Consider the following 25,053-nt stretch of genomic DNA (forward strand, 5'->3'; position numbering starts at 1 on the left):
CATATATGCGAGAAAAGTGTGCACAAGTAATCTACCCTATCTCAGAATGGAATGGATTTCTTCCCACCCCACCCCATATACTTAAGAATGAGTAAACATGGGAGATTTTCAGCCCTGTACATAATTCTGGATATAGGCCTACCTTGTACTTAGAAGGGCTAGATTCTGCTGGCGTTTCTAAACAAAATTAAATTGTCGACATGCAGTATGGAATCGCCCTCCGTTTTCCCAACTGTAGAAATAGCTACCATTTACTGTATCCATATATAGAACAAGTTTCTGGATTTGCTTGCAAAGTAGTTTCAGAGCAGCAGACTGCGGGGGGGGGGGGGCGCTAAAGACCAAAAATGTATTCCTCTTCCCCTTAAATTTAATTGTGTACCAAGACACCATCTGTATAGATGCTTGAGTAGATGACAGCGAATCATTAAAAAAAAGAAATATATTCCAGTCCGCAACCACCTGCAATGCTTCCTCCAGAGGAATTTCACAGCCCTTGCTGTGTTAACTAGCTCAGTTACTAATGGCTTATACATGAGTGCACAATAATGTCATCCAGTGCAAGAGGATTCTATTGCACCAGGCTTTTGCCCAGCTTATTTTAATTCTTCTTCTTCCACATATACATATTCTGACAGCTTTTCCATAATTGTTATCTTCACTTTGTGAAACCCAAAACTCTTAATGAATTAAAGACAATTTTGTTGGCAAATGATATGCTTTTCAATAGTTATCTTTAGATATATTCTCCATTTTGACTAAACATCTAAGTAAGGGTGGGGGCTTTGTGGTGACTTCACACACTGAATTATTTTAAAGAAGTTACTCTCTATGTTTAGACACCTTGTTGCCCTCTGATAAACTATGTTTCTTCTTCAAGAATTGCCCAAGAGTATCAAGCAAGTAAGCTATCTGTTTGACTCAAAACTTTGTGAATTAATGGGCAAAATCCTGATGCTTAGTATAGTAAATAGCACTAAAGTAGTCCCACTTAATCAATGAGGATTTGGTGAGTCAACTCTTCAATAAGTTCCATTGATTCAAATGGGCCTACTTTAAGTGTGACTTATTTAGCATAATAGATTGCAATTATAGTGGGTCCATTGAAATGAATGGAACATACTGAGGAGTGGACTCACTAACTCCCCATTGACTCAATGGGCCTACTCTAGTGTGATTTACTATACCAAGCAACAGGGGTTTGGTCAATCTGAGAAGTATAATTATATTTTTTACATTTTAGAGTCCTGTTAACCAACTTATGGGGCAGTACAGTCTGAAAGGGATCAGTATATTAAAAAAAAAAGAACTTTAAAAATAAATAATAATTAAATAATAACTAATTAAAAGTAATGGAGAAAGTGTGAGGTGATTAACACACCTTTGTCTACAGAGATAAAGATGGTTCATTGTACACTTACCAAGATGATGCAATGAGCTTGCCATCTCAATCTTGCAACTTTATTTTGCCTCTGTTCTTGAAACAACAACATTTGGTCAAGATGGGTTTTAGACTATTCTCTGCCCCCATCAAGCTTCGCAATGCCCAGCCATCTGAAAGGTCCTGCTGAACTGAAAACCACACTTGTATTCAATTTTTTTTAGTTCTTTAAATGTTTATGGAATCTGCGCTAGAGCAAACAAACTTTTTAAAATTTTATTATTTGTTAAATGAATAGAAGCAACACTACAGCTTATGTACTACAAGTTGGGGTCACCATCACCAGTAGCCCAGTTTGTGGTGTAGTCATGAGGTAATGAATAATGTAACAAAATGAATGAGTACATCCACTGATATATTAGGTTAAAAAGGGGAAGGAAACTGTGGTCCCAGGATGTAGCAAATATAGTGCGCTTTAGGTCAATATAAAACACAGGGCATTTTATATTGGCGTAAAGGACACTATGTCTTCTACATCCTGGGACCACAAAGTAGTAGTGAGGTAGCGTAAGAGCTAGCACTCCACTAGCATCCAATCACCTATGATTCTAAACACGTCTTGCTTGGGAGTATGATAATAGAAAAGCTTATGGTGTTAGGATAAGTTATGACGTGAACATAAATTATCAGTATAAAAATATCTATGTGTTTGTTTCCAGGCACTGCCCAAAGTGTGGGCTTTGATTTTCAACGCCCTTAACTGCTTGAGATGAGACCAAGATAGTTGAAGGACATCCTTTTTCCATATGAAACTCAGAATTTCATATCTGCTTTGGGGATATTTTTCTGAGAGTCCGTGCCTTCAGAGCAGAGATGGAGAAAATGTGTATTAAATGAGGTTTTCGGTTTTTAAACTTATACAATTCATGGTATATAGACTCGGTTTTTAAACATATACAATTCATGTTATGCACATATATTTTTCCATTAAGAGGAGAGTTTGTGAGCATTTGATTCTGTTTGTGTTTTGAATGATACACGTGTAAATGTACACAATTATATTTGGGGGAAAAGCTTTAGTCAGCAGGTAAAATGTAGCAAAAAGGTTTTAAAAAATGAAAATATATAGCAACAATTGCATATATTAGAAAAAAATCCATACTGACCTGTGGACAAATTGCCACATTTGTAACCTGATATGGAATTTGAATGGAACTAGAATGCTGGTGAGATTTTTTGTATCTCTACTTCAGAGATTAAGTGGATGCCCCTATCATGGAATGTCTTCTCCAGATAGTTCTGGGAGATATTCTATATATGTGTACATATTCTCTGGGGCCTTCAACTAAATTTTGCACCTGCTGCTCTGTTTGTTTTATTTGATTGCTGCTTTACAGCTTTATTTTATTGACTCTTGCTGCTGCTCTTCTTATTTTATGGCTTTAAAGACAATAAATTATAGTTTAAATCATGTTTTCTTCTTAAATCATTACAATGGTTATGTGAGCCACTTTAGAAGCCATCTTTTCATACAATAGCACAGTAGCATATAAATATTTGGAAATAACGGAAAAACAAAGTGCAAATGCAGTTCTCAAGGTCCCTGAGACAAATCTTTTAGATGGGGACCTCAGAAATGATATTGACACATGACTCATGAGGGATCAGGCCCTGATATAAGGCCTTTGCTGCATCTTATCCTTGATGTTGACTGAAGTTGCTACCTTTCCATGCAAGGCAACATTTTGTCAGAAGTGAGTTCAACAGGAAGTGCTGATAGAAAGCTTGCACTGTGTCATAAGATATTAGTTTGAATTCAACTAAATATTCCAGTTAGAGCTGACCTATTAAATAAATGAGATTCACAAAAATATTGAATAATTATTCAGCAACTGATTAGTTTTATCACTTGTAACTTACCAACAAGTTACGACTAATGGTGACCATATGAATTAATACCTTCCAAAAGGTCCAGCCATAAGTGGCTCTGCTCAGGTCTTGCAAACTAAAGGCTGTGGCTTCTTTTATTGAGTTAATATACCTCACAGTAAGTATTCCTATTTTCCTCCTGCCTTCAACTTTTCCTAACATTATAGTTTCCAGTGAGTTTTGTCTTCTCACAGTATGTGAAAGTACCTCAGCCTCCATTTAGTCATTTTAACTTCCAGTAAGAGTTCCAAGTTGATGGGATTTAGAACCTGTTTATTTGTCTTTCTGGAAGTTTATAGTCTCCATAAAACTCATCTTCAGCACCACACTGTGGTGACTAGCACTTGTGACAAACAATTGGATTAGGCCACTAAGTATAAGAGAACTCTTAAGGGGAAAAAAACTCCAGCTTTTCTCCAAGTACAGTGGTGCCTCGCACAATGGGCGGCTCGTAGAGCGATGAATTCGCTCTACGAGGCCGTTTTTGCGATCGCAAATGCGATTGCAAAACGATGCCCGTATAGGTGGTAATTCAAAGAGCGAAGGTCGGTAAGCTGCTCGCTTACCGACCTTCGCTTTGCGACCCGTCGATCAGCTGTCCGGCGGGTCCAAAATGGCCGCCGGAACAGCCGAAAGGGGCCGGGGCGCAGCGTTTTCGCGCCCTTGGTAAGCAAGGGGAGCGCGCGAAAACGCTGCGGAAGCCCTGAAATGGCTGCGCGCAACCATTTCGGGGCTTCCGGCAGCGTTTTCGCGCGCTCCCCTTGCTTACCAAGGGCGCGAAAACGCTGTGCCCCGGCCCCTTTCGGCTGTTCCGGCGGCCATTTTGGACCCGCCGGACAGCTGATGGCAACCATTTTGGCACCCTCGTTGTGCGAGGGGAGGGCGCGAAAATGGCTGCTCGCCTCTGGGAAGCATCGCACTACGGTGAGTATTCTATGGCATTGGAACGTATTAAACGCTGTTTAATGCGTTCCAATGCCTTTTTGTGTTCCGTAGTGCAATGTTTCCCACAGCGAAGGTTAATCCGGAACGGATTAACCTCGCTGTGCGGGGCACCACTGTACTCCAAGAAAGCTTGGAAGAAGTGTGTCCGTTATAAAGCAAAGTTGGGGAGGATACTAACTATCCTCCCTTTCCAGTTTTTTTTCCAACATACAATGGTAAACTGTAACTGAATTGTTATTATTCCCCCTCCTCCAGTTAGGAGATATTCCCCCCCCCCAATATACCACACATGTTATCATCACAGTGATCCTACTGTTGCTCAAAAAATAATAATAGAATCTACTGCTGACTTATACAAATGACTTTCCTTTGGGCCACTACTACCCACAGGGCAGTCAGTGAAAATATACAGCAGTACACTCTGCTTGACTCAGAGTTTCCTTAATGAGTATGTGGACCATATCTCTATGCCTGAGCAGTTACGTAATTGTTCTCTTTAGCCTGTGACCTGATGACAAGCTTAGATGATGTGAGCGAATGTGACATGGTCCATCCCCCTTTCCCCCTAATTCTTCTAGGATTACAGAACTGAGCCTGGCAGTATTTCAGAGTAGTCAAGCTTGACAATTCAATCTGCTTGTAAATCCGACTGTGTAGGATGCTACAGAGAGGGGGGAAGGTGGATTGGGTGAGGGTGGGGCGGAGTGGGGTGGGGGCAGGAAGTAAAGAATACAAATCTCTAGCAGATATCATTACCTCAAGTAAAAACAGCAGCAAATCTCATTTCCATATCTATACCAAAGTAGGAAACACCTATTCAGGGCCATTACAGACTGAGAAGTAATCTTCAAATTGAGCTTCTAATATGCATGGCTTCACATTTAATTAAAACCGAATCAGGTAATAATTGTGTGCTAAGCAGCAATTTAAAATATACTGGCATCAAAGAGCTGCATTGACTCTACTGAGTTAAGCAGACATTACTACTTTTATGGATGGAAGGGTAGTTGTTTTTAACAGAATCTCATTGGGGTCATGTATAACAACAATAGCAAGAAGAAACAGCTTTTGAATCAATTTACATAATTCTCACAGCAATCTTTTCAATAATCCTGTCCAGCATTTCATTGATTAATGTCACACCAAATGGAAGGGAGTTGGGAAATAGTTCCTCACCAAAGATAATCTAATTGAGCTCCTGACAGTGGTGAGATTTGAACCAGGGACTTCCTGTGACTTTCACATGTAGAACCAGGCCAGCATAAATGAGAAATACATCTGGAGATGTCCACACTAAAAGGAAGAATTTGTTATGTAACTTACTACAGAGGTGAAAAAGGAAAGTGTGTGTCTTTTAAAAAGGGATCTACAACACCCCCAGTTTTCACAGACTTACCTCCTTTATCACACAATTCTCTGGTTTCTCATCTAGATCATTGCTTCTTAACCTTTGTTACTCAGATGTTTTTGGACTGCAACTCCCAGAAGCCTTCACCATCAGCTCTGCTGGCTGAGGTTTCTGGGAGTTGCAGTTCAAAAACACCTGAGTAACAAAGTTTAAGAACCACTGATCTAGATCAGGCCCCATGAGTCCAGGGTGTCCTCTTAGCTGCAGTATTGGTATGTATAACGCCACTCTCATAAGCCAATAAATGCACCATAAAACCTTTCCATTGAAGCCAGTGGTTCCCAAACTTGTCTCCCCATATATTTTTGGACTACAACTCCCAGAAATCCTGGCCAGCACAGCTGGTAGTGAAGGTTTCTGGGAGTTTTAATCCAAGAACATCTGGGGACCAAAGGTTGTGAACCACTGATCTAAGCCATTCCCTCAATTTGCTTCACCATGTAAGTTGTAGGCCTCGCCTGCCCAATTTCACCACCAGCTTATCCATGATGTCAACTCCATCTGACTCTCTCCTAATTATGTGAGAAGCAAAGCCTAATTGTAGTTTATTGCTAAGCTAGACTTAACAATGTATCAGGTCTAATGTCAGAGGGACCAATTTGAGACTGCAGGCACTTTAATTATTTCCTTCTGCGAGTGAGAAAGAATGACTCACTGGAAGCTCAAATTTTCTGGTGACAGACCGCTGCCCTCAGGTGGTCCTTATCTCTGGAATCCTCCTGATAAACAGCACATGTTGAATCATAGCTTGAAGAAGCTTTCAATATGATGAACAGCTTGCACTTTAAGAAGAAAATGTCCCTCCACTGACAGTTGGGCAGTGTAGGATGGCTGTGTCCTGAGGCAGGAAGTGGCACTTATTTATTTATTTATTTATTTATTTATTTATTTATTTATTTATTCATTCATTCATTCATTCATTCATTCATTCATTCATTAGATTTTCCCCCTGCCCCTCTAGACCATGTCTACTGAGTTGTTGGAGACGTGTGTACCTTTTCTACACCTCCTAAGCTAGCCTCCTGCCCATGGGAACAGCACAAGATGAAATAACATTTGATTGTTGTTCCATTTTGCATCATGCATGGAACTGGATTTCAAAGGGGAGGAGGTACAACTTTATACTTTCCTTCAGGTAGAAAAATGACTTGAACTAAAACTGGAGAACTGGTTCATCCAAAGGTCCTATTGTTCCTCTGAAAAGAGGATATTCAAAATGAAAAACAGTGCTTTCATATCTCTGTCAACCATGTGTCCTCAAGTCCTTATTTTGAGCTTTCTGAGCAAATGTCGCTGTCTCAGGAGGTTCTGGGGGAGGAATTAATCTTTCTGACCAAAGTAGGGGTGGGAGGACATTCAAGTTTCAGCATTCTCGTAGAGGCTGCTCCATCTCTCACCATATTTAAAAGTATACCTGCCAATAAAAGGCTGCATTGCAGTATAGCAGATGAAGGGACCCCACCTTATTTATAACAGTGCTCTGCAAACACATGGCAGATACAGATGTAGCTGGTTGAATTTTTTTGCTACAAGGAAGGAATCTAAAATCTTTTCAGATTGATATATAGAAGGATAAATGTATGATAGCAAAAACACACAAACACAACAACAATGAAGCACGGGCACAAGCACACACACTTTACTTTGTGCCGATATACAAAATCCTTTCGAAGATCATGTTATCTTTTACATTGATTAAACTTTATAAGCTATGCGCAACTCGTGGGGAAAACCCACACGCATCTGCAAAAGTAGCTATTTTAATATGACAGCAGAAGGCCCCCCTAATTGTACGCAGCATGAGCATTAACAATTTCTCTTCCCATAAAGAAATGACAGCTGTGGAGTGCATATTGTATACTACTGTGAATTAGATAATCGTTTTTGTTTTTAAATTGGAAAGAGAACTTCAAACCGCTTTGTTGTAAGTGGATTCCTTGGATACGAGAAGATAATTATGACAAAGTATCTCAAACACTCACAAAGAGGATTTCAATCTTTCTCTCCCATCAGCTTACAAAATCCCTCCTGTTGAGTTCTCAACCAAAAGGACAAATAATCGCTTTTCATTTCAGGAGGGGGAAAATCATGATCCTACTTTGAATTTCCAGAATTCAGTAAAGCTGAGTTCACATACCTGAGGAACTCGGAAGGAGTCATAAAGAGCCTAAGATTAGATGGATTAGATCAAAGATGCAGTGCTTGGAAAAGTCACCTGTTTAATTTACAGCTGGCATGGCCATGCTGGCTGGCAGACTCTGGAAACTTTGGTACAAAAGGTATGTTTTCCTAGCTTTGCAAGGTCTGTATCTTTTTCAGTCCTGTCAATGAATTTACAAGGAGGAGATGAACACAACAATCTTCCTCTGTTGCCTCAAGTTTCCCTCTTTCCTTTATTCAAAGTTTTTAAACTTCAGGTTCTTCTCATCCCAAATATGTGATCTGAGAAACGTGGTCCTTTTAAAACCACTAAAACAAAATCCTCCACCACCTGCACTGAATTCAGGCACAGATAATCCCAGCATGGAAAACCCTGTATTATACCTACATGCCATATACTGTATTTTTTGCACCATAAGACTCACTTTTTTCCCCACAAAACAGGGGGTGGAAAGTCTGTGCATCTTATGGAGCGAAGAAAACAGATTATATTTTCCTGTTTTCTTCTCCTAAAAAATCGGTGCGTCTTATGGAAAGGTGCGTCTTATGGAGCGAAAAATACGGTATGTATTAAAGATTAGGAGCTTCTCAGAAGAAAAAAGGGAACTACCCTAGTATAGCACAAACATGCATCACAATTCAAAGTCAGGTTTTTAAGATGGACTGTAAGCTCAAAACCCTGAGCCTGGATGGACAGATTGTTTCACTTACTCCCACATTCAATTTTTAAAGAGTTATTTATTTAAATATGAAGAAATTTGCAAATTTAAATATGAAGAAATTTGTATTTAAAATTTAACTGAAATGAAGTTCCTCACCATCTATAAATACTTTAAAACAAAGACACAGATAATGTGTGTACAAGAAAGAGCCATTGTGATGTTGTGCAATGTCAGATTCAGGAGACCTGGGTTCAAATCAAACTCAGCCATGGAAACCCACTGGGGTGAGGTGGCAATTGTAAAACACTTCTTGAAAATCTCACATAACTTGAAGCCCATAGTCAGACTGTCACAAGTCAGAAGTTATTTGACAGCAAGTAACAATCTATGCATACATATACAAGCATATGCACATGCATGTGTGCACACAAGCACACACACACGTGTGTTTATATAGGCAAAGAAAATTGGAAGGATAAAATCAAGACACTTTATTTAATTATACATTTAAATTAACGACATACTAAATATTAGGAGTTGTATCAGACAGTAGCAGAGCCTGGAATATTCTGTTTTTACTTTTGCCTTTACATTAAATTTCACAATTTCAATTACTATGCAGATTTCCAAAACCCTGCATCTCCAGGAGGTGTAGAAATGTTCCACTGAAAATGTTGGCTTTGGCAGTACTCTACACTTCTTTTATTCGAAAGATCACTGATTTAAATCTTAGAAGCAGTGAACTTCATCCACACTGAAGATACTTCTTCCACTATCAGAAAATCCTGCTGTCTTCTCAATAAAATTTATCTCATTCAGAGTCCACTGTACAATCTTCAGCTTTAAGAAGTGGAGTTGGGGAAAGGACAGAATAAAAGCAATTCCCAGAAGGATCTTTTTTTAAGCAGAAAGGTTTTTATGCGCGCTCGCTGGCTCTCTGTGTAGTCTTTCAAAATAGAGAACCCATTCACACCTTTGTGAAGAACTCTGAGATGTGTTTGCACTAGTTCTTTTGCTAGAAATGAAGGAACAGAAGATTAATTAGCCACCCTGAGGCACCAAAGGGGGAAAAAAACACACACAGCTGAAACAAATACATAAGGGTGAAAAATGGAAAGGGATTAACCTTTTCAGCTCATCTATCCATCATAGTAGCTGGTCATGCAGGCCTGTCACAGTGAGGCAGATATATTTTATTTCAAACATATGGGGAACATGTCAGTTATCAGAAGAAGACCCTCTGGCTGAGAGCTTCTTTCTGTAGAATTCAGTTAAATTCTCTAGTGCTCAACTAGCAGCTGAGGTTTTCATCATCCAGGTATGTGATGTCAACTCTGAGGTTTGATTCATACTAAAGGTATGGAGATTTGTTGTTTAGGGCTACACATCCCAGAATCCCTTAGAGTCCCTGGTACTTGAAAAATTCTGGGAGTTATAGTCCAAAAACACCAGTCTGCACACCTCTAATTCTTACTCTCATGAGGCCAATAAACCTGTGTGGTACATTGCTTAGACCAGTGGTTCTTAACCTTTGTTACTCGAATGCTTTTGAACTGCAACTCCCAGAAACCCCAGTCAGGACAGCTGGTGGTGAAGGCTTCTGGGAGTTGCAGTCCAAAACTCCTGAGTAACCCAAGGTTAAGAACCAGTGGCTTAGACTATTTGACCAGAGAGAGTCACATTCAAATTCTCATTCAGTCATGAAGTTCAACAGGTGCTTCTGGACCAATTAAATACCTAGATAGGAAGGTATATCAAACAATAAGATAAGCTCTCTACATCAGTGGTCCCCAACCTTGGGCCTCCAGATGTTCTTGGACTACAACTCCCAAAAGCCTTCACCACCATCTCTGCTGGCCAGGATTTCTGGGAGTTGAAGTCCAAGAACATCTGGAGGCCCAAGGCTGGGGACCACTGCTCTACATACATACCCAGATAAGATAGAAATCCTGTGGGTGGGTACCTCTAGTGTTTGTGGTCTGGGGGCTTCCCTCTCTTTTGGAGGTGCTACTCTTTCTGCAAAGGATGAGGTGCGCAGTTGGGCATACTTTTGGACCTGGTTCTGTCGATGGAATCTCAGCATCTGTGGTCTGTTCCACCTATTTCCACCTAAGGTGGATTGCCTAATTGCATCCCTACCTTGACATTGGGTCCCTCACCATGCTGGTTCATGCAGTTGTAGTCTCCAGATTAGACTACTGGTAATGCTCTCTATGTGGGGCTGACCTTGGGGCTGTTACAGAGACTTCAGCAAGCCCAGAACTCAGCAACTAGATTGTTGAGTGGGGTAAGGAGACACCAACATATTTCCCCCACCCTGGCTGCCTTGCACTGGTTACCTGTCTGCTTCCGTGCCAGCTTCAAAGTGATGTTGTTAACCTATAAGGCCCTAAATGTTTTAGGACCCCAATATCTGGCAGAATGCCTCCTTCTTATTAGATCTGTCCATCCTGTAAGACAGTGGTTCTTAACCTTTGTTACTCGGATGCTTTTGAACTGCAACTCCCAGAAACCCCAGTCAGGATAGCTGATGGCGAAGGCTTCTGGGAGTTGCAGTCCAAAACTCCTGAGTAACCCAAGGTTAAGAACCAGTGCTGTAAGATGTTTCCAGGGCAGACAATTGAGAGTCCTGACCCCAAGATAGCCCCCCCCAAAAAATGACCAGAAACCAGGCCTTCTCAGCAGTAGGTTGCCCCACAGCTTTGAAATAGTCTCCTGCCCAAAATTCGCCTGGCCCCTTCACTGGGAACCTTCAAAAGATCATTAAAAACATGGCTATTTAGAGAGGGCTTCCCGGATTTTAAAACAGCCTGATATAATAGTGTTCTTAATAATAACATTCAACCCTTCGCCATGCTTTTATTATGTTATTTCATAAAGTATTATTTTGTTTGATTGTTATTGATTATTTCTGGTCTTCTGTTATTGCTTTTATTACTGCTTTTGTAAACTGCCCAAACTGGCCTTGGTAGCCAGATGATTGATAGATAGATAGATAGATAGATAGATAGATAGATAGATAGATAGATAGATAGATAGATAGATAGATAGATAGATAGATAGATAGGTAGGTAGGTAGGTAGGTAGGTAGGTAGGTAGGTAGGTAGGTAGGTAGGTAGGTAGGTAGGTAGGTAGGTAGGTGATAGATAGATAGATAGATAGATAGATAGATAGACAGACAGACAGACAGACAGACAGACAGACAGACAGACAGACAGACAGACAGACAGATAGATAGATAGATAGATAGATAGATAGATAGATAGATAGATAGATAGATAGATAGATAGATAGATAGATAGATAGATAGATAGATAGATAGATAGATAGATAGCCCTATGAATGTAAACATATTTTTCATGTTCAGGAGCAGAAGATCAAAGTCTAGCCACTAACTAGAATGACCACTACATCCACTGTAGATGACAGGAATATATGTATGCCTGGCCTTTCCCTCATGTGAAGAGAACTGTCATCCTCTTAGAATAAAGTGTTTGAACCATGGCATTAAAGTTGTAGGTTAGAAGCAAAGGGACCTGTTTAAAACTAAGACAAGCATATTTATTTTGCTATAAAATACAACCATAAAAATCTATTGCTTAGGAAAAAATAATGCATTCATTTAAAAAACAGAGTTGTTCCCTGCCAGTAAATTCCATCTTTTAATCAAGACCTATTCTGCCACTGTTCAAAAACAGATCACAAATGCAAAATTTTTTGAGGGAAAAATAATGATATTTACAAACTAGATTCTATACCATGCACACTGATATGCATACCACAATGTCAACATTTTCAAGAGCAGAAGAGAGGCCACTACAATAATAATGTGAAATAAATAATACATAAAGAACAACATACTTTAGAACCCAGAGCACAAAAAAGAGAGAGATGCTGTTGGAGAAATTATCTGGAGTTCCTTGTTGATTTGGAATAAATAAAAAGCTGAGGACAACATTCTGATAGGTTTGTTTTATACTTTTATTAATAAGTACAGGCCTTGCTCTATCTGATTAGTCTTGGGTCCATTCAAGATCAAAAGCCTTGTGTGACCCAGGAATCAGGGAATCACCAATGTAAGTGGGATTTTATTTTCCATCCATGATACACATGTATAGGTAATAAAGGAAGCATTTTCCTCTGTCTTCCTTCCAAGATGAAGTTGCTGACCTTTCACAACCTCTCTTGGCTCCTCAGTTTGTTCCCTGAAGAGGATTTCTTTATAACCAAGGACAGATGGCCCTAAATGTACCTATAGGGCTGAAAGCCACACATTCCCTTTAAGTTGGTTTCTCTCCAACACACACCACATATGCATGCAAAAAAAGCACACACACAGCTGCAATACACAAGAAGTCAAATGGCTTTTACCAATTTTTTTCCTGCATTTTGGCCAAAGTTCCTACAGCAGCATAGCTCTCACCTTATTTGTGCATTATATCATCACACAGGGAAGTTTACCTCTCCTGTGCTCCACTTCCCTGCATCTTCCTCACCCTCTTCAATTGGTTCAAGGTGACTTGGCTGGCCATTACCTACAGGTAGCAGCTGGTCATGACCTACACCCTTGACTGAAGTAGTAAACACCTTTGCAATAGAAGTGGGAACAGAAGATGCCTCGTTCATAACTATTCGGGCTAAGCACTTTCAGTGAGAACCATTAGCAAGCAAAAAATCAAGTGCACAAATCACATTTATTGCCTTCAAGGTTCTTCAGTACTCCATGTGAAATGAAAGCGCTGCTCTGAAAGTTATCCCTTTGTTGGCTTTGCTCAAAGTAAATGAACAAGAATATTGTTGGAAATATAAAAGAACAAGATTACTGTTGGAAAGAAATCAGACACTTAGCTCAAAATTTCCAGCATGTTAATTCTATACAAAATTGTGGCCCAGAGGTTTACAAAATGGCTTTTGCAAGCGTTCATATTTGGTCAGTGCAAATATATTTTGGGTGTTGGCAGATTTGGGATGTATGGAATGTACCATAAACAAAGGAGGAGATGACTCAGCAGGTTCAGAGAAACTTCAGGCAACACCAACATCCTTCTTCCAAAATCTGTCCCCACAGCCATAAAACATAATCCTAAAGGAAGAGACCATGGCTCAGTAGACACCACACAAGAGCTTCTATATGTAATCTTTGCTATTGTGTAGTAAATCATAATGATTAGTATCAGGTGACTAGAAAATCTTCTGCCTGAGAGAGCTACTGTCACCAGTCAAGGTGAAACTAAACATCATGCTTAATGCCTCATTAGAAACTATGTTGACTTCTATTGTTTCTTTCAAAGGGTGAGGGGAGGAAGAATTTTAATCAGAACTATGCCACATAAGCAAGTGAAGCTTCTCCTTCATTCTTTTGCTGCAATCTTCAAAAAGTATATCCTACAGCCAAGAAATACAGCAACAAGGAGATTAGATTATTGTTGAGACTATAGAGAGGAAAAGAAGGTCAAGTCTCCCGCTCCATATGCTCTGGTCCCTATATGTAGGTCTTCCTATGCTTGTCATTAAATCTTGGAAAGAAACCAGACATAATTTACCAGTGATACATTAAGAGTCATGTCTTATTTGACCTTAGTGCAGACAACACTGGCTTATTACCTATTACAGTGTCATATTTTTATTTTCAGACAACAAGAAGAGGAAAAATGTTTTGCTGAAAGGGAAAAAAAAAGATGAGCTATCAACATCACCCTAGCCTAGTGAAAATAAGAAGAAGAAATAACAAAAGAGCATGAAGGGTGAGATGGCTTTAAGTGGCTACTTAGAGCCAAGAAACATTTCTCCATAATCCTCTTGCTACACAGAAAAGTCTCCAGGAGGTATGATTGTTCCCAGTATGAACAGAATGTGTAAGCAGACTTACAAATAAAAAGAGATAACAGATAGGAACATTTTCATCCCTTACTGGTAACTAAGGAACCTAGAATGCTGCCTTATGCTGAATCAGATTACTGTATTGTTCTATCTAGCTCAATATTTGTTTACACTGACTCCAGGGTTCTAGGCAGTCTTCAGGGTTCTACACCCTCCAGGGTTCCAGGCAGTCTTTCCTCAGCATGAACTGCAGATGGCATGGGTTGCTCCTGAAGTCATTTGCAACATTCAGCCCTTAGAAACTTGAATCATAGTCTCTTCCTAAGATTTTTACACCCATAGGGCTGAACCAAATACCCGTCCTATGAGTTACACATATATTAATTGTCATTCAGCAAGTTAGTTATTTGCTGAGAAGTGGGAGAATTTGGGGCACCTAAAGATGAATGCAGAATTGAAAATCATCAGCAGGGATTTATTGGGAGAAAACAGCAAAAAAGAGAAGGAGAATGAAGACTGTGGCAGACTCTGAAGGTAAAGATCAGCTGGTGCTGGGCTCCAGGAACCAACAGGGAGCTTAAAGAGGGGTTCAAGGAACATTGTCATGTGAATCTGATTGGGAGACACAGCCCTGTTTCCTAGTTTTTTAAAAATGTTTGCTATTTCTTTTGATTTTTTTAATATTTATTCATTTTATTTGCTATGCTTAGAATAATTTTATATTAAATTTTGCATGATCTTATTGGTCTTGGACCCTCAATAAACTGCACAGTTACTCTACTGTAAAACACTGATATAATAAATAGCATTGTCTCTATGGAACACCTTACATTTGTTGTTTGGAAGATTTTAACCAAATGTTACGGACAGCCTATTGTGTATTTTATATTTTTAAAAAGTAGATATTCATTGCAATTCTGCTATTATATTCTGCTATAATTGCTTCTAGTCAGTGTTTCACAGTTAGTGTCTCATTAATCATATTTAATCAAGCACCGTACTCTCCTCAGGTCAAAAAGAAAAAGCTCAGGAAGTGCTTGAAATTTGACTAAAACAAGCAACCACCATGCCTATCAAAGGTCATTGTGATCTTAGGGAGGTGATTTTTAACATGATTGATTTGTACAAGAGGAAAATAAGATTACTGAATATGAAGGTGGCACTTGGCAGAAGCGCTCCAGGAATCTCACACAGCATCCAGCCCTCAGCAACTTGAAATATTTATTTGTACTGGGTGTGCAGCGTAACATTCTCCTGTTACTGAGCCAAGAACAGTTTCCTGTCAATCCAAACCGCTTGTGCTGGAAGACATCCAGTAATCCACCGTTAATATACTGCCCAAGCTGGACTGAAACCCATCATAACAGATGATATATATATCCTCATGTGAGGATACACTGTGGATATTGACAGCAACTAATGGACACTACCCAAGCAGAATGAGAAAGGGCAAACTTTTTGGAAAGTCAAATCACTTGAATTCTTCAGTACTGTTGCCAACACCTCTTAGCAGCTGTTTTTATCTCCATTCTTGCAGTCTAATCTTGCTCCAAAGCAAGGAAATGTTAACAGGCTGCAAAAGGGCCTCTTTGCACAGGGAAGGGGCATTTTCTGCAATTTATAGGGTTTTTCCTGTATTGCACACTTTTTGGTTTTGAACCAGTTTAATTGACATTGCATCTCCCATTAAATCCAATTGGGTGAGTTTTAAGAATTGTGAGAAGACACCCCAAGCTCTCATCAGAGCCTCAGAGTTCCCAGAATTCTCTTGATGAAAAGAAGGAATAATTAAACCAATGAGTCTATGATGTAGATGTGCCCTCAAGGGGTGATGGAGGTTTCATTTGTTTATCAAGCAGTGCAGCAGACTTGCTTTTTAGCTACTTATGTTACATGTACAGGCCAAAGCTTATGTCCTCTGATCATGAAAAGCTGGAATGAGCAGTTCATGGCTCTCCAGTTGTTGCTAAACCACTACTACAGTATGATCAACTTTAACCAATATGGCCAAGAAAATGGACTCTGAGGAAGTAGACTTATCCATAAAATCTCACATTAAAACATAGCAGTTAGTCTTTAAGGTGCCACAATGTTTTTATGTTCTTTATATTCTTTTTGGTTTGTTTCAGGGGAGAGTGAAGGGCACTGCAGTTGAAAAACTCCCAGAAAGCCATACATTCACCTGCCTTGCTTCAAATCAAAGTTTGGAGGAGGAAAATTGAGGTTTATATTTCCCATGTATCTTCTCTCCTTTGTTCTGCTTCCTTCTCCCTCCCACCCCATCCAAAGTCAAACCAGACAACATTTTACTCTAGTATGTCTGTTCTGCCGTTGTTTTAATGAATATCTGGCATGCAGATAGGGGCAGAGCAAGATCAGGCTGTCAGGTGGACAGAGAGTATCTTTAAGCCCTTGCTTTCGGTTGTGTTCCAATCTGGTCTCCCAGTGAAACTACTCAATATTTTAATTCCATCACAAACAAAAATTCATACTGAAAATACTGCTAGATAGCTCAATGCTTTAGGCATCTGGCTGCAGAACCAGAGGCTGGGGAACACTGTGCCTCCTTGACATGGGCTGGACTCAATGATCTGTAGGGCCCTTTCCAGCTCTGCAGTTCAGTTCTAAGATTGTTGCTGCTGCTGCTGCTGCTGCTTTCTCTCTTACCAACAAGAATAGTCTATTTGGATCACTTCCTTTTCCCAATAATCAATGCATAATTCTGTGCATACACTATTCTCCAACTCATCTATGTTCTTCATCTTTTTCTTCTTTGTGGTCCATCTCTCTGCATGGTGATTACTGGCCACATTTCTATGCTAGCATACTCCTAGGCCTAATTAACGCACTACTCAGCTCTAGTCTAATTGCTCTCTCTGTACTGATAAACACAGTGTGTTTACAATTAGTAAAGGCAATAATTAAGCCTGATTTGTTAAACACAGAGTTAGATGTGCTTGGTAAAAAGTTTCATCTTTGATTACTGAAGGGTGGCTATTAGATGCCTGACCTGTGAGCCTGGCAAAAATGACTTTGTGAGAATGTGTAATAATTTGTTCATTCTAGATGCTTGGGGTGATGGTTACTTGAACTTTAGATATATACTTTTCAAAGCTTTTACAAGGAAATACTATCCATCTGTTTTCTGCTTTACCTCCTTTGCTGTCACAGAGCTGGATTAGTCTGAATGGTTGATCTGTGAATTCAAAATGCAGGAGGACCTCTTACTATCTCCAGCTATAACCTATGGTCTGAAGTGCATCTTATTCTTTGGACTGTAACGTCAAAGAGTCAAGGATTTCCCAGTTCCATCCTTTTGCATCTTTCACAACTTGGCACATGGTCAATTTCCCTTTATCTGTTAAAAAACAACATTCCCTTCTTTCCAGAGCAACATTTGTGATTTCTCTTTATTTGGCCAATGTAAATAGGTTCATTACACAAGGTTATAATTATTTATACTCTGGTTGTGGTTTTCCAAACCATTTTATCAGACAACTTCCTAAATGTTTTCAGCTTTCCTGTGGGTGAAGGTTATTGCAGTAAACTTGAGGCAGAGCTAGCAGATAGTAGACTGAATGCTAAAAGCACCATAGAGTGAGGGATAGTGTTACCTTTGAGACTCCCCACCTGCAAATTGCCCTCACCCTGCCTTCAATTAGAAAGGAACTGAAGGTCTTTATAATTGTTTCAATAGTTCATCTGCTCATTGATATCTACATATTTACTTTACAATTACTCCTCAGGAACAAATCTTCAACTTAAACATGTTGGGATTCAATAAACTGTTTCAAATTTACCCTGCCCTTCCTTTCCCTTCATGTGTATAATAGTAGAGATATTAAGAGCTGTGGCTTCTCCCATGTGAAATTTCTTGGCTGAAATTCTGTCTGATTATCATTTATATTTAAGAGGTTGAGCATGAGAAATTCTACATAAGACTGACTGTGTGCTTTTCAGACCTAAAGCTAGTTCCTAGTGAAAAGAAACCAAGAAACCAACCTGTTGAACAGTCTGTGAGAACATCAGAATCCAGGATACAGTGGTGCCTCGCATAGCGAGGTTAATTGGTTCCAAAAAAAACATCGCTATGGGAAAACATCGTTAAGTGAAACGTGTTTTCCCATAGAGATGCATTGAAAACCGGATAATCCGTTCCAATAGGAACGGATTATCCGGTTTTCTCCCCCACTATCGGGCGCAGCCCTTTGGGAGAAGCCTCGGGGGAGGGGAGGAAGACGGCATCGGCTCCTGCCTTCTCCCCCACCACTTAGCTTCTCCCAAAGGGCTGCCCCGACTGTGCTTGCAGCAGCGGAAGAGGTGCCCGGTGGAGGAGAAATGACAGATCAGCTCCTGCCTTCTCCTCCACCAGGCACCTCTTCCGCTGCTGCAAGCACAGTCGGCCATGCCTCCCACCCTTCTCAAGCCGCAGGAGGTGGGTGGTGGGTGGGAGGCATAGCCGGACTCCTTGGCAGGCACCGCGGCTCCGATCGGATCGGAGCCGCGGTGCCTGCCAAGGAGTCCGGCCATGCCTCCCACCCGCACCCCCACCTCCTGCGGCTTGAGAAGGGTGGGAGGCATGGCCGGACTCCTCGGCAGGCACCGCGGCTCCGATCCGATCGGAGCCGCGGTGCCTGCCGAGGAGTCCGGCCATGCCTCCCACCCCCACCCCCACCTCCTGCGGCTTGAGAAGGGTGGGAGGCATGGCCGGACTCCTCGGCAGGCACCGCGGCTCAGATCAGATCGGAGCCGCGGTGCCTGCCGAGGAGTCCGGCCATGCCTCCCACCCTTCTCAAGCCACAGGAGGTGGGGGTGGGGGTGGGAGGCATGGCCGGACTCTTCGGCAACCGCCGCGGCTCGGATCCGAGCCGCGGTGGCTGCCAAAGAGTCCGGCCATGCCTCCCACCCTCCTCAGGCCGCGGGGGGAGGGTGGTGGGATCCATCCGGATCCCCCCACCCTCTCCCCGCGGCTTGGATCCGACCCGCAGCAGGCTACCCCATGCATGGTCGGACTCCTGAGAGTCCGACCATGGCCGGGGAAGCCGGCCGCGGGGAAGGGGAATCCCAGCAGTGGCCTCGGAAGGACCCTTCGGAAGGGTCCTTCCGAGGCCACCGCAGGCATTTTCCCCCAGCTGAGCTGCAGGAGCACTCCTTCGGAGGCTCCCGCTGCTCAGCTGGGGGAAAATGGTGCCTATGGGGAAAACATCGCAAAGCGATTTTTCCCCATAGGCAACATCGTTATACGATCGCAAAAGCGATGGCAAAAATGCCATCGCTATGCGAATTCATCGTTAAACGGGGCACTCGTTGTACGAGGCACCACTGTATTTGAATTCAAAAGCTGCCAATTGTAACCCAATGTCCTTACTTCACCATAGGATGTTTCCCTGTATAGACACTGTAACTAAATTGTTCAAAAGCAGATAGCTCACAGAGTTCTAAGCTGTCCTGTCCTGTCCAAGTGTCCTCTCCCCAGTAATAAGATACAGTACATGTCACTGCACTGAATCTTTAAAAAGCTTAATTGTTCAGAATTCCCTGGGAAAGGAAGAACAGAACAGTTTCTTCAAACCAAAATAGAGGGTGGGGAATGGAACAAGAAGAGTCCCATAAACACTTTTATAGGAAGAAGGAAATGGCTGGCTCTTTTCTACGGACATGGTTTATATATTACGTTCAGATTGCCTATGGAAAAAATGTCCCATGAGGTATAGACTATAAAAGCTTAACCTACTGAGTCACATTATTTGTAGTATTATGTCAGAAGCCATTCATGGACTGAGAGTAAACTATCAAAACAGGTTGGGAAGTGAGTAGTTACTATGGCAGTAACATTACTCCCTACCTATATTTTCTACCTTTCTTTTAAAAATCTGAATGCTACAGTGGATGGTTTGTGATACAAAACACACTCTCCTCCACATCTGTTTTGCCATCACCGCAACAGTCACAACAGAACACGAGGTACCCGACGTACCTTAACACTCACAGCAGAACATAAGCAGTACAAGACACACAACAGAACATAAGCAGTACAAGACACACAACAGAACATAGAGCTCAAGACACAGCATAAACCAGCACGTGAAGCATGGACTATTTCTCCTATACCCTTTAGTGAACCTGTATCTTATAATGGTTAAAGTAATTTTAGAAGTTACAGCTATACAAGTTCTCTCTCATCAGGTTACCGTTATAATGTAACATAACAGTGCCTTAGTTACTGCAAAGAGAAATTAATTACCACTAACTAGCTGTTTATAACTAGCTACTTCCAAGCATTGGCATGATTAAGCTGGGCAGCCAAAGTATCTACAACTGAAGCATAAGAATTTACAACTCTTCTTGTAGTCTGAATGAGGGAAGTATAATTTTTTTTCCACTCCAATTCCAAGAATTCTCTAAGAATTCCCCAGGCAAACCTCTGGGAGTTTCAGCCCAGAGTCCTACACCCACAGACACCTACACTTCACCCAAATGGAGAAGGGCCTCATTCTAAGGTTCCATAGCCTTCTTTGGCCTTGCTTCTTGTTAAAAAAAATGCTATAGTTCATATTGGAAACAGTAGTTTTGCTGCCCTTTAGGCTCCACGGAAAGTACAGTATCTCATGAAGAAATCAACTCTCTGATTGCACTGTGGCAGCTTCCTTTTATAATAGGAAGCAAGCTTGAAGAAATTGAACTAGGCCCTTTTCCAAGTGAACAACAAAAAAGGTGTCTGTAGGCATGGGCTGGAACTTTTGATTCTTTCTGTCATTAACAATTTCAAGAGTTTCATCAGTAAACTTTGAAGCCTTCGAGAATACGTTCTTGGTTTGTTTTTGTTTTTTTTACTACAGCAATGGCTCCCAACATTTAATTCCCAAATGTTCTTGGTCTAAAACTCCCAGAAGCTTTCCCTACTAGCTGTGCCATCCAGGATTTCTGAAACTGTAGTCCAAGAACATATGGAGACCCAAAGTTGGGAAGCACTGGACTACAGGAATAGTATTTTTCCATAATTCTTGATAGGATGCTGTGCTTTCAGTCCACCGTTCTTGTAGTTTACAGTCAGATGAGTATAGTAATACAAATCTGTTATTTACACGGTCATTCGTATAATTCGCTGAGGGAAGGGAAGACAGACTATTCTGTTATTGGCACATGGTTGGTATTGGCGGATAATTGTTGAGAGCTTATGTCCTTGACTATCATTGACCAGCACAGTGTCAAAAAAAAAACATGAAGCATTTAAAGGAGGCTTCACCAAACCATGGGTTTGCAGAGGAACAAGTCCAATCCTGCCTGGGGATGATGGGAGTTGCAATTCAAGGCAACTACACTGGGGAAGGCTGGTTGAAAAGATAAAAATATATTGAACAAAGTGGTGGAATACCATGGAAAGAAAAGGCAAACAAATGCAAATGTCTGTACTGCCTTTGTCAGGGAATAAGAACAATCCAGACAGAGTTGGCACAGTAATGAGTTCTGCAGGAGAATGGCATTCAAGAGGAATTTGGCACTTTAGGACTATACATCGAAACTTGCAGACAGCCAAGTAGGAGTTATATATGCATTTTCAACGTGTGGTGTTATATATACCATTAGCAGTGTCAATCTCTCTGTGTTAAGATTCCACATTTGCCTACATTATCTTGTTTCACTATCCATAATGTATGTAGTGGGCTTAAAAATTCACCTCCTGAAACATTAGGTGGCAGGCAAAAATTGTTCTCCTGATAAGAATAGATGATTGCTTCCCTATTATTAAGATAGCAGATGAGCTTTGTTTGATATTTTTTAAAAAGGAAGGTCAATTAACAGTGTCTGCCTCATCAAGATATTGTGATCTTTCCCCTCTGTTTCTAATGTTCAGGCAGTAATTGTTGGTCCAGCACTACCCACAGGGGCAATTCAATGTCTGGAAAGGCTAATTTTTACAGTTTGGGCCATACATCATATCTGAAGGAAAGCTATCTTATATGTTGGTTCATGAAGTGCCTGCACTCATCAAAACAATGCATGACTGTGAGCACATCCCGGGGGGGGGGGTACAAGAAGCGACACACCCTTTCCAGGGATACTCCCAATACTCCTTTATTAAAAAATAAAGGAAGCAACAGATAAGAAACCAGTTTCTCAGTTAGGAGACAAAAAATTTCCCTTCCAAAGACACAATGGCTGATAACCCATTTCAACTGGGGTAACATAAAGTTATGCCAGTATAATTTTGGAGGCATTACACCCAGGCAGTCTGTACTGTACATTTTATTGAGTAAATCACAGTTTGATTAGTTGTGCAACATGCATGCAGAACAGCTTCTTGAATATTTTGCTTTGGTGCAATCTTCACTAGCACTTGTGCAACTGCAAGTTACACTGGTGTAGCTGCACAACAGCAATTCAGATGAATTCCCTGCTTATCTCCTGATGACCAAGCACTAAAGAAAAGCAGCTAGTCTGCAGCTTGCAGAGCTCCACCTCTAAAGCTTCATAGTAGAAAACAAACGTCCTTTAACACACAAGGGAGCTCTGCTTCAAATTGTGAAGCAATGGCTGAAATCCTGTTGCACAGTTACAAAACAGCTTAACTTTTAGAAATAAAGAAACCTCCAAAAGCTATATTGATTGCACACCAAGTCATATGGCTCAGTATGCAATAGGCAATGCCTATAGAAATTTCTGAGCATAGCAATTTGCTTCCAAAAGTTACACTGTCTGCATAACTGCACAACAGGATTTCAGCCAATATTTCTTCTATAAAATTAAAGAAAACATTTTCATACCCAGTAGTCAAAATAAGGGTTAAATTTCCCCTGTCCTCATGCTTGGTCCATATATAAACAGATCCTTCTACATCTGTTTATACATGCAATTTAATTCTAGGAGGAAGTAAGACATATTTCTGAGTGATGCATGAAGGGTCATATTTCATTAGACCTCAGAGTAGACAACAGTGGCTTATTGCTTAATACAGTCACAGTGTCACGTGGTGTTTTTCTTTTCCAGACAATACCAACAGGAAACAGGTTTTCTGAACCGATAATGGATTCAGCTATTAAAGTTGCTCTAGAGTCTAGACTATACTTGAGAAAATAACAAGAAGAAATAATAAAAGAGAATGAAGGACGAGATGAGCCACTTAATGAAGAATAACAAATCTGCATAATCCTCTTGCTACACAAGAAAGAAGTTATAATTCTTCCCAATGAGGGTGGAACTTATAAGCAAACCCACTGTCAACAGGGGGACCAGATGGGGATTTCTCACCATTAATAACTGAAGAAGGAACCAAAGAAGCTGCCTTATACTGAATAGACTACTCGCCTATCTATCTCAGTGTTTTCATTCACATTAACTCGCAACTACTCTCCAGGGTTCCTGACAGTCTTTCTTCAGCTGAGTCAAAGATAGAAGGGACCAAACCTGAAATCGTTTTCCAGAAAAGAACCTGAGATGCAGGTGACAAACTGTGGGGGAAAATTAAACTAACATATATCCATCCCTTAGCACCACATTTTAGCACAATTACTGCCAAGACCCGGTATGGTGTAATAGACAAATTAAGACATTAGGACTCAGGAATCCCCTGTACAAATCTATACTCAGCAATGGAATCTCGGGGGGAGGGGCAGGGTTTGTACAGGTAAAACCATTCCTTAAATATCTCACATACCTTGAAAACCTACTGGAGTCACAGTAAGTCAGATGTGACTAGATATCACATAACAAATTAGAGATGGGCACGAAACAAACTATGAAGCAACCTCCCACCCCCAGGATCGGCCATTTCATGGTGTTTCAGGGAAACACAGTTGCCCAGAAAGAAACAAAATACCAAACTATTATCAATGTTGGCAATTTGTATGCTTTATTTTGGGGCATGTCATCCCTGGCTAGACACCCTGGCAACACTCAATCAATTCCCTAGGCAATGCTGGGGTGCATCTAGAGAAAATTTTGTGTAGGATTGATTGTCAAGTCAGGCAGCCAGCCATGGACCTCCAATCACACTCTCTGGGATTAGCTGGTTATAGGAGCCCAACTCTGGACAGCTCACCTGGTGGTTTCACTTTTGCAGCAGCTGGCAAGAGCCAGCTAGTCCTCTTCCCATGTCTGTCCCATTTCTGTTCCCTCTCCAGTCCATCTCACAATGAGCAACACCCTGTCTCAAGTTTCTTCCCATGAACCACTCATTTAATTCCCCCAAGCCAGCTGTTAAAGAGCTCTTTCTGGGGGGGGGGCGCTTTGGGGAGCTATAACTTGTATGTCCCACATCCCATATTTCCCAAACCTGGAAGGGATGGGAAGGAGAGTCAGCAAAAACCTTGCTGTGAGTTTGGCACCTCTAACCCATGTGGAGCTATTCCACCATTCCCAGAAGTCCCATATAACACAAACCACAAAATGGTTCATTTCATAAAGTTTGTGGTTTGTAAGTAGCAATGAATCATGAACCATCATGAACCACCATTCTCCCAGTTCATGCCCATCTATAAAAACAAAGAAAACATTATCCAGAAACCTGTTTCTGATATGTTTCCAAGAAATAAGTTTTGGATTACTTGTGTAGACTGTTCTTCACTAAAACAGATAGTAACTACTCATTCAGTTGTTTATTTCCTGAAATGTGGAAGTGGAGATGTTTGGACATCTAAGGTTTAAGGTAGAGCTGAAGTTCTGAGTTCTCTACATGCAGAGAACCTATTTATATAGGAGAGCATCCCAAACCCTCGTCCCCATCTCCTTTCTGAAATAACAGACTCCAT

General features: G+C 40.9%; 1 protein-coding gene and 1 long non-coding RNA gene across 16 annotated transcripts in view; one reads left to right on the top strand and one right to left on the bottom strand.

The window, feature by feature from the left end:
• The window catches only part of GRID1 (glutamate ionotropic receptor delta type subunit 1), a 911,822-nt gene that overhangs the window by 681,346 nt on the left and 205,423 nt on the right, over positions 1 to 25,053 (bottom strand). The window lies entirely within an intron of this gene.
• Positions 8,488 to 23,370, top strand: LOC144588333 (uncharacterized). Its single transcript, XR_013543844.1, has 2 exons — positions 8,488 to 14,839; positions 23,294 to 23,370. It is a non-coding gene; the product is annotated as an uncharacterized LOC144588333 (long non-coding RNA).

Source organism: Pogona vitticeps, chromosome 3 (assembly GCF_051106095.1).
Source record: "Pogona vitticeps strain Pit_001003342236 chromosome 3, PviZW2.1, whole genome shotgun sequence".
Taxonomy (NCBI): domain Eukaryota; kingdom Metazoa; phylum Chordata; class Lepidosauria; order Squamata; family Agamidae; genus Pogona; species Pogona vitticeps.